The sequence below is a fragment of the Gasterosteus aculeatus genome, chromosome 1 (assembly GCF_964276395.1).
Source record: "Gasterosteus aculeatus chromosome 1, fGasAcu3.hap1.1, whole genome shotgun sequence".
Lineage (NCBI taxonomy): Eukaryota > Metazoa > Chordata > Actinopteri > Perciformes > Gasterosteidae > Gasterosteus > Gasterosteus aculeatus.
The window spans coordinates 6,500,380-6,510,807 of NC_135688.1; positions in this window are offsets into that span (position 1 = coordinate 6,500,380).

Sequence of the window (10,428 nt, forward strand, 5' to 3'; positions counted from 1 at the left end):
CGAGCGAATAAACAATTAGGAAGTAAGGACCAATGTGCAGCTGCTGGGCCCCAACTGATTGTTGGCAGGTATCATTTGCTCGAGTGCGGTGGTGTTCAGCGACTCATCAGTGACTTAATGCTTTAAGGGAAAAAGCATCCGAGGTCCCAATCGTCCCAATGTTTATCATAGGTTAAATATATATCTATATATATATATCTATATATATATAGATATATATATATATATACTATATATATATAGTAGTAAACCAATGAGAAGGGGGGTTTGAGACGTTACCATGAGATTAGACATAATAAACTCTGCGTGACTCTCTGACCTCAACTAAAATCATCTCTGATTTTAGAAGTAGTATTACTACGTAGTTGTCACACACCTCTCCCTCTTCTTAAAAGTTAACTTTAAGCTTTTGAGCCACCAGACTTCTGTGGAGTTTGACAACCGAACGGGAGCCCCGGGGCTGTTGAAATCAGAAAGAGTAACCATCTCCGATCACGAGTAGTGAAAGTCAATAGGAGAAAGAGAAGGGAGGGGATGGGGGGGGGGGGGGGGTTGAGAGAATAAGCTTGTTATGGGATGAGTAATCTGCCCTCAAGGATTGATGGATTTTGTTAACCCAATCAGCTGAGGCCTCTCCATTTTCTCTCTGGTCCTCCACCTCAGTGTAGCCCTCCAGCTCCCTCCTCCCTCCCCCCTCTCTAACCATGTGGATGACTTGGCTGTCGGAAGGCTGTCGGCACCGCTCGGCTGGAAAATGAATGGCTGCTCGTGCGTACGTTACAGTCAGTGAGGCATTGCCGTCCCTCCAGAGTAGGAAGCCCACCCATATTGTTGAGTGGCAACACATCTACATGTGCAGCTTGTGAGCCGACACCGGAAAAAAGCAACATTACAGCACATGTGAGTGTGTCAGCGAGGATCATGTTGTCCCGATTTGCTGCTGCTGATCTTTTATTCAAGAAAACGAACTAACGTTTTATAAATGTTATAAGTATTTTTACATTGAACTAATCCATCAATCTCTTTAACATAAGGGCAATTTCAGGAATAGCTTCCTTTCCCTCAATCAATACAGCATTGAGTACAAATACAATACTATACACTCTATATATGTTTTCTAGCCAAATATTATATGGATTTATAGGAAACTCAATGCAGACGTTCTTAGTACCTAGAGAATAAATCCTTTTAACTCTGGGCCATTTCCTGACATTTCTAAACCACTGTGAGGTTCATATTTGTGGCTGTGAAATCTACAGACAACTAATAAATGCCGTGACATTTGGCTAGCAAATGCATCTCCCCACAACATGAATTGTAATAACTTTGGCACTGTGATAACCTTCCATATAGTCACATCATCAGTTTAAAAAGTAAATGAGTCCAATACTTTTGAATTAAACTTGTAAGACACTGGGCTCATGTTACATTAGATAACAGATAAAACATCTGCCAAATACAAGACAAATCAGACTTGTCAGCAAGATGTCCTGCAGCTGGATCGGTGGCCTCGTCTGCGTGTTTGTGTGTAACACTGACGCAGCTGCACTTATGGATTTCTTAGGTCACATTATCATAAATGGCATGAACATTTTAACTGAGGGTAAATATTTAGGTTCTTCAAATAATCATCTAAATGGACATTTCTTGGGGCCAACTGTGGTTTTTCTTGCACTTCAACATGTATTATGTCTATTAAATTGGCCAAGTCATCACAGTAATACCTCTCCATTCATGATGTTCTATGAATAACCACAGGCTCTTATGTAAAGCAGCTTCATGCTCTTGGTTTTTTCAGCGCGTCCCCTCCTTATCGCTAAGCCGACCAATCTTTTCATTATAAGCTTGCGGCTGTGCACAATTTCATTCTGGCCTCTTATGGAGGATGAGTGAGTGACCTTTGACACCAAGACACTGAAGACTGCAGGCACTTTAAGTTCTTGCTTCCTCAAGATAGTACGTCTGTGCTCAAGTGTCTACATTTTGAATTTGTGTGAGAGTGTTTGAGTGAAGGAGACAGACAGAGAGAGACAGAGACAGAGAGAGAGAGAGAGGACATCAGTATTTCTGGAGCTTGTGTTTTTCTTTTCTCCCCAGACGTGCCTCACATTCCATCAGTGCTTCAGTTTATAACCCTTATCACGAACCACACAGGGCGTAAAATATAAATCTACCTCTTGTAAAAAGTCGGTGCACAAAACCACTTAAGCATGAGACATAAACAGAGGGATGTTTGACACAATCAATAAAATACTTAGCAGTTTATATACGCTTATAACTGCACATTAAAGTCAAATCTGCGGTGTATTCATATTTAGATGTTTTAATGTTTATACCTTTGTGCTATGACACTTCCATTGTATTACCAATTGTAAAAATACGATACTCCAAATTTTTATTTTTACTTTTTTATTTTCCAGTTATTTTCCAAAAGAAAAAAAAAAAAATATATATATATATATATATATATATATATATATATATATATATATATATATATATATATATTATTTATATTATAATACTCCATCTGAATATTTGAGACCATACAGTAGTTAAACAGCTCTTAGAATTTATGCAAGCAGTTAAGCCCTTTTAGTTGTAAATGAAACTCACTTTCTATTGTGTCGAACCTGACTGCATTGTAAAGGTTAAGCTTTTTTTAACGTTATTTTTCTTGTTGTCTGGATTCTATTACATTCAGGGAGAGGGTCGTGGTGGGAAGGATAAGCGTGAATAAAGGCCTGTTGCTTTATAAAAGAAAAGCAATCATGACACAAATGCGTCATCAAAAATACATTTGGAATTGAGCTGGAAAGCAGCCGGCCCTTAATGTAACATATCCAAAAACTCATCAGCTGGGTTTTACATCATTGCCTCTTGACCAGCTTCGCCTCCAGATTCTAACGATCTTCATGTGATATTCTGATGGTACGCGGTGTCAGCGTGACCTTTCAGTGGCTCACTGTTGTGTTTCGTGCACTTTATAGGGACTTTTGCTCCAAGTAATAGCTCACTGAGGGATTTAAAGGAATCCAGTGGCACTCCCGTGTGGGTGACCCTCATCACTGTACAGCTCAATAGGATCGACCTCTTTCAGCTGGTCTTTGTATCTATAGGTCTCGCTGTCACGTTGAGTTCTCTCATCCACTGAGGACAAGAGCTTCGGAGAGGTCCTCTTTCCTCTAACAACGGCGCCACAGTTCGATCGCGGGCCGACCGTCTGCTTTGGCCTCCGAACTCCGCGGCCTCGCCGTTTGCTCCCACAAGGGCTGTAATTAAACATAGAGGGGAGGGGAGGAAATGTCAGAGCACTGACGGGGAATCCTGAGGTGCCCACAGAGAAAGGTCAGAAAGGAGGCAGGGAAGTGCTCCAGTAGTGCAGGTTTAAATAAGGGATCTCTGTCTCTGTCACGTCCTTGCTCTCACTCTGGATACCTCGGTGGGAAAACAATGTATCTGTACATTTAGTATTTACTTCACAGCTTCTTAGGGGGAGCCAAATGCCGGGATGCATCACAAACAAAACATGTGCTGGTAAAACCCTGCAGTGGCTCAGGAGCTCCGGGTAAAGTCCCCCACGTATATATGTGGACGTCTCTCATTACCTTCCCCGTTTGATGGGAGATGAATCTTTGCCGGTGCACCTTGAATTATCCACATCTCTATTCATGAGAAAAGTCCATTTGGTTCAAGTGCTACCTCTTTATTTTCATGTCATCGTCTGCTCCCCTGAATCGGTTTCCATGACTTATTTATTAACCTGTGTGACACCCCGAGAAGAGTCCAAGGACAATGTCTCATTAAATAGTCTTATGTAATGTCAAGAGGAACAACTGCAACTCCTCAAGAACAGCGGCGGTTTTAGGGACAAAAAGATGTTCTGTTGACCCACAACAGATGGGTGAGAGGTGTGAAATGGTTCATCAGTGTGAATATTGGTCGTTTTTTAAATATGCACCTATCTAACCAAACTTGAGTTAAGAACAATTGAAATATCATTGCGTCCGCATTGCCGTGCGTTTGGTTTGGTTCATTTCCCTGCAAGTTCACATAAGATAAAGGACAGGAACAAGCAAACAGACACACAACACACACACACACACACACACACTCTTCCTGGAGAGTTCATCCATCAACAGCAGCTGCAGCTTTGCCTCTCTAAGAACAGAGCTGTGTTGGCATGTGACACGTTGACAGGCCAACGAGACAACCCAGAGGAGGGGAGGTGAGGGGGGGGGAGGGGGGGGGGGGCGGCTGTCCAGGGATCTCTTAGACAAACACACATCCACACAAATGTCCTTGAATTAAGGATAAAGACAACTGACAAGGCGTCTGCTTACAGACCAGCAGCAGAATGTCCTCCCTGCTGACGGTACAAGGTCTTCCAACCTGCAGAGCAACTTCCTTCCCCTCTGAGACTCACATTTTTAGAAGCGTTTTCAAGTTGAAATACCCGAGCAATTAAAAGCCTAGGTCCCTTTTACTCATAATATTGGATTTGGTCTTGTGATGACGACACGGATCTACTTCAGCCTCAGGGCTCAGCCGACAGAACGTCGTGAGGAAACACTGACGAATGAGAATATTACAAATCAGAGGGTGGGAGGTGGATTAAGTGATCCTAGTCTTCTTAGCTGGAGGCTGATGAAGCTGTTCTGCAATGGAAAGAGTGACCTGGGAGATCTGACGGGATTCATCTGGACATGCTGAGAATAAGAGAGGAAGCTGATTGGAGTGGCCACATGTCAGGACTTTTGATCTGAGGATCAACTGAAGGACCGTTGTGAGTTTAGGAAAGGAACGACTCCAGTTTGGTTTTTATATTATTCGTTTTAGCCAAAATGATTCTCAATTTACAACAACAATGTATAAAAGGGAAAATACCACGCAGATGCTACTTCTGGAAACACGGCCAATGCAAGCTCCATCAGGGGAAATAGACAAGGATCTAAAGAAAGAACAAAATCAATTTGTCGACCAGCACAATAAAATTAGCTGTGATATTCATCAAAGCTATATTTCAACAAATGGACTGAAACCTTAGACACAAGTGTAACACTGACCAGCAGCAAAAAACCCCCAAAAATGCAGTTTGTGTATTTGTGCTTGACGTCAGAGGTTGGAGCGTTATCGTGGTGAAGGACTCCGCTGGGGCTGAGGACGCTGTCTGAGCTGTCTAAATGTCTCCCTGCCACCGGCACCATTCTTAAATACAAGGTCTTCCAGCACAAACTTTGTTGTTTCCTGCCACGTATTTGCCAGAGATCTTCAAAGAATGTGTCTTACCTAAAAAGATGCACACGGTTTTTGTCTCCACCGGGGCCACATGGCTGAAAAGCACGGACTGGGAGGCCGCGGCCCCTCACCTGGGACCCTCCTCCCGCACACACTTCTGCATCGTGGTTCTCTGGTTCAAGCCGCGCCTGAAACCTAATCTGCTTTTAGCACTGTGGACCAAGGTTTCCACAGCGCAAGGCACGGCGTTCTGTTTACTGAAAGCGTTGTTTCTTTGAGGGGAGAATCCCTGGACACGTCTGAGCTCACCGAGCTGTCCGACCGCGTGAGCTGCATCACTCTGAGCCAGATGGATTGCAGAAATGTGAGCCTCGGGTTCACTTCCCGGCATTCTCAGTTATTTATTTTTTTCAAAAAACAGCGGCTCTTCGGGTGTCTAAAAGCATCTCTCTGTGCCTTGCATCACAGAGAGTTTGAATGTGTGATGAGCAGAGCTTTAATAATATCACCTGCAACGAGCTCCTGCCACAAGATAATACACCAAGCTGCAGAGTGGTTCTGCACAAAGAAACGAGAATGCTTCGCTCATTTCAGAGGGTATCGCTTTGGCTGACCACAATGAAGAAAAACAGGTTCATAAAATCCCTCACTGGCACAACTTCATCATTCAAATATAAGGATTTACAAGCAAGGCAAGTCAGAACAGAGCAGGAAAGAATTTTTTATGTAACTGTTACTGGCAAAGCGATATATGTGGCTATATTTATCCTCTTATTACTATATAGATGTATGTATAGTGGCTAACTTTTCATAGTACTAGGCTATGACTATAAATAACATATTATCCTATCGAGACCAATTTTCAAAAAATACTACACTATATAATAATATATAATAATATGCCCCAATTCTGTCAGTCAGAGTTTCACCTTTGAACAAAATATAGCATCTTTAGTTCCTAATAATGGAATATTATATAACCGTCAATCACCGAGATGCGCAATAGGCTCCTACGGTGTTTTCTCATTACGGAAGCAAAGAGTTTCCATGCAGAGTGACCTTTGACCTTTTGCGTCCCTGCGTAGAGTGAAGAGAGGAGACGAGGGTGATTATCCTGGATAAAGCGCGCTGACAGACGACGAACAACAACATTAAATCTGACAGCGCTGCGATGCTCAGCACGGGTTACAATGGCTACGATGGCCCCTCCCTCGCCACAATCCAACCGGTCACCTGATGTTTGTGATGTGAAACACTGCCAAAGGGCTCACTTAGGACTATCTTGTCACCGTGTTACTTTTGAGACTCCTGAGCAACAATCCCAAATGAAATCGACACAACAGATCGGGAGGCGCGTGAGTAGAATTTAGTGACACTCTGAGAGACTTGAAGGGGAAATCCTCAGTCGTGCTGCGTAAATGGAATATATTGGCAATCATGTTGTTTGCGCAAGTGTCCAATTATTGAGAATTCATTTAAATCCCCCAAAAAACAGTCAGTGTCCAGGACGACTGCGGGAAACAGGGGGCGTAGTACATTCATTTAAAGAGAAAGGCTGTCGGAGCCCAAAGGTGCAGCTAGTCCAGCAATGTTGAACCGACCGGGGATTCTACCTGCCTGCATCATGAGGACAGAGGAACAAGAACACCATTTACCTGGACGACTACCACCTGATCAGCTTCTGCTCTGCTCCGTTTTAATCAGTTCAGTCAACTCGAAACAGTATAAATGAAATATTCCAAAAAGTTACTTCTTGCTTGCTTCTTCTTGCTTGACTGAACGCCTCTTGTATTTGCTCAACAAAACAAGCATGCTAGTGGTTTCAAGTCAGCATAAACGCTGCATAGAGAAGATATAAAGCTAAAACCTAATCTCATTGTCAGTACTGCCAGTTCTCCTCCGAGCATTCCTTCTTTGAAAAATGTGTCACACAGTTCTCAATATCTACTGTGTGCATTAAACATGGCGACCACTGACAACAAACATCAAGTCCATTTTCTATCACGGATTAAGGTTTTCAATTCTGTCCACACACACACACACACACTAACAAAAGCAAACACAGTCCTCTGAAACGATAACATGGTGCTGTGTGTTGAGAAGATGTGCTTCTCTCCTTTATCTTCTCAACGATCGGTGGAGCTTTGGGGCCTCGGGATGAAACCAGCTGAGCCGCACAGGCAGCCCCCAACCTCGGATACGGAGTGAGATGTTTCATCCCTCCTTAAGCCCAGTGCTGATGTCAGCATGGCCTCCAAGCTGAAATGCGTATTTGTATATAGGCACTTACGACATTGTCCCAATCAGATCTGGCTTCTGAATTTCTGGAAGGAAAAACAGAATCATCTTGGGTTTCGTGATCTGCCAAAACGGTTCCAGTGCTCAGTGATCTCATCTTTTGTGTTCCTCTGAAAGGCTTTGACATGTGAGAAGGAAAGCAAATGCGAAAGGGCACCCATCCAGAAGTCATGACATTTTCAATAAGGAATGCCTGTGGTGACTGAGAAGAAACCGGATGATCTGCAATATCCTCTTTGCACCTCTCCGCCATGTGTCAATTACTTCCAAGAGATTCTGCTCATACAGATCATATTTGTCTTATCTCAATAATTTCATTTTCAAATGCCCCCCTTTTGGGGTCACAGCGTTTTCATCCAATTCCCCACTTTTTTGCACTGGTAGCAAAATAAATACAGATTGTTCTTCATATTATAGGTTCAGTTGCCAACTACAATAAATTCAGCAACTAATACAGAAATGCAAAATGCTGGTATCTGGGGAAAGAATGTTTATAATCACCTCCATTACATCAGTTTTATTGAGGTCAATCCCGCTTTAGACACCATGCGAAGAAATGGTTGAGTCATGATGACACCAAGTGGACAAACAAGGAACCACAGCTGCAGGCAGCCAAGTCTTCAACTGTTTTTGTCAGATTATTTAAGACGTTTCCCTCTTTCTTTTCAGGCATGTATCTATTTATGTCTGTGACCTCCCTCCAAACCCATGAGACAGTTTGGTCAGTTGTTTATTTTCTGAGCTGTTATTTTGGCTCGGCCAGCAGGATACGACACAGCTGGATTACTAAACTCTTCCCTCAACATCTGGGAGCAAGATGCCTGGCCAGATGAGCCGTGTCTTTGCTGCAGTCACCTATTCACCCGCCCCACATGCATTCCTTTCTTCTTACCCTCTTCTATCGTCCGTGTTTTGTCACTGCTCCAGCTAACGGTGTCTGCTACTCGTATAGCAAGAGCAGGATGCATTGATTTAAATTGATTAGTTCAGTACAGCAAAATAGTGCAATTTACCCTCACAACGTAATTTGCAAAAAAGTGTATATAGAAAAATGATTATTCTCTTTCTGAGATTTAGAAGCAAAGATCACCTGCTGATACTACTTTATTTTGCATTTTTGGAGTTGTTTTTTTCACATTTTCTGCTTACTGTAACATTAATTCAGCTCCATATCTGATATCTGCATTTCGTTATTTTGAGGATATAGTTTTAATAGATGAAACTGATGATCTCAATTGTGGCTCATCGCGTACAGTCGAATGTTCTACTTCTCAAGCAATGTCTTTTGTGTATCAAACTCGCGAACAGGAGTGCAAACGGCAAACTTTGAATGATGGCGGTGCAGCGCCGGGTAGGACTTCACAGGCAGAGCCGTTGACATTTGGTCTCCAGGCTCTGTTTGAGCTTAGTGTTTCCTCAGACTTTCATCCCTCCTTCCTGACACACCGGCTCATCTTGGATCTCGGGCCAGACGTCCCCCGTCCCCCAGGGATTCAGGGCAGTATCTCATCTGTAAGTATTTTACAGTAGTGTCGTGCACTGAATCCTCTGGGCTTCACTGAGAGTCTGGAGTCGCCTTTGAGCCCCCCGCCCTCCTTTTTTTTCCTCATTCCAGTCCACATTTCAATTTGACAGGAATCTTAAATCAGGGACATGACCAGAGGAAAGATATTGCAATATCCTCTTTTCGTTTTTTCTTGGGTCTGGGAGATGAATTGCATTTCACCCTTTACAGTTATATTTTTCTTTATTTTGCATGTCTGTGTTTTCTTAATAATGACCTAATAATTTTCTGCAAGGTTTTCAGTAATGTTTAACTAATTACACAAAAAGACAAATGGGAAGTTTTGTTCAGCATATTTATGTAAAACAATGATTGGTTAATTAATTCATATTTTTGTGGTTTAAAAGCGTTTCAAAGAAATCCATATTTTTCAAACTACCTACAGTATATCGTTATTTTCAGAAAACCAAGAAATGTATTATGAAATTATTAGTAACATGTATTTCCAGGTCACAGATGACACCACCCTCATTGGACTGATCTCTGGTGGGGACGAGTCCGCCTACAGGTGGGAGTCTGACCATCTGGTGTCGTGGTGCAGCCAGAACAACCTGGAGCTCAACGCTCTAAAGACAGTGGAGATGGTTGTGGATTTCAGGAAGAACAGAGCCCCACCCTCCCCCATCACCCTGTGTGACTCCCCCATCACTATTGTGGATTCCTTCCGTTTCCTGGGCTCCATCATCACCCAGGACCTCAAGTGGGAGCTGAACATCAGCTCCATCACCAAAAAGGCTCAGCAGAGGTTGTTCTTCCTGAGGCAGCTGAAGAAATTCAACCTGCCAAAGACGATGATGGTCCACTTCTACACGGCCATCATCGAGTCCATCCTCTGCTCCTCCATCACCGTCTGGTACGCTGCAGCCACAGCCAAGGACAAGGGCAGGCTGCAGCGTGTCATCCGCTCTGCAGAGAGGGTGATCGGCTGCAATCTGCCGTCCCTGCAGGACTTGTTCGCTTCAAGGTCTCTGAAGCAGCTAAAAAGATCGTGGCCGACCCCACTCACCCCGGACAAAAACTGTTTGTGCCCCTTTCCTCCCGCCACACGAACAGTTTCTTCCCGTCGGCAATCGGGCTCATCAACAGAGCCCGGTCCCCCACTGACTGACTATAACACTCCACCGGTCACTTTCACTTGTCCCTTTCTGATCGGCGGTGCAATTTATTTTTAATTTTAAAATTTTTACTTTTAGCTTTTATTCCTTTATTTTTAAACCAACCCATAGCATTATATTCTATCCCTCTTGCACTGCTGTCTTGTCGTCCAGTCTGCTGTCATGCACCAACCACCAAGTCAAATTCCTTGTATGTCTGACATGTTATGTCAA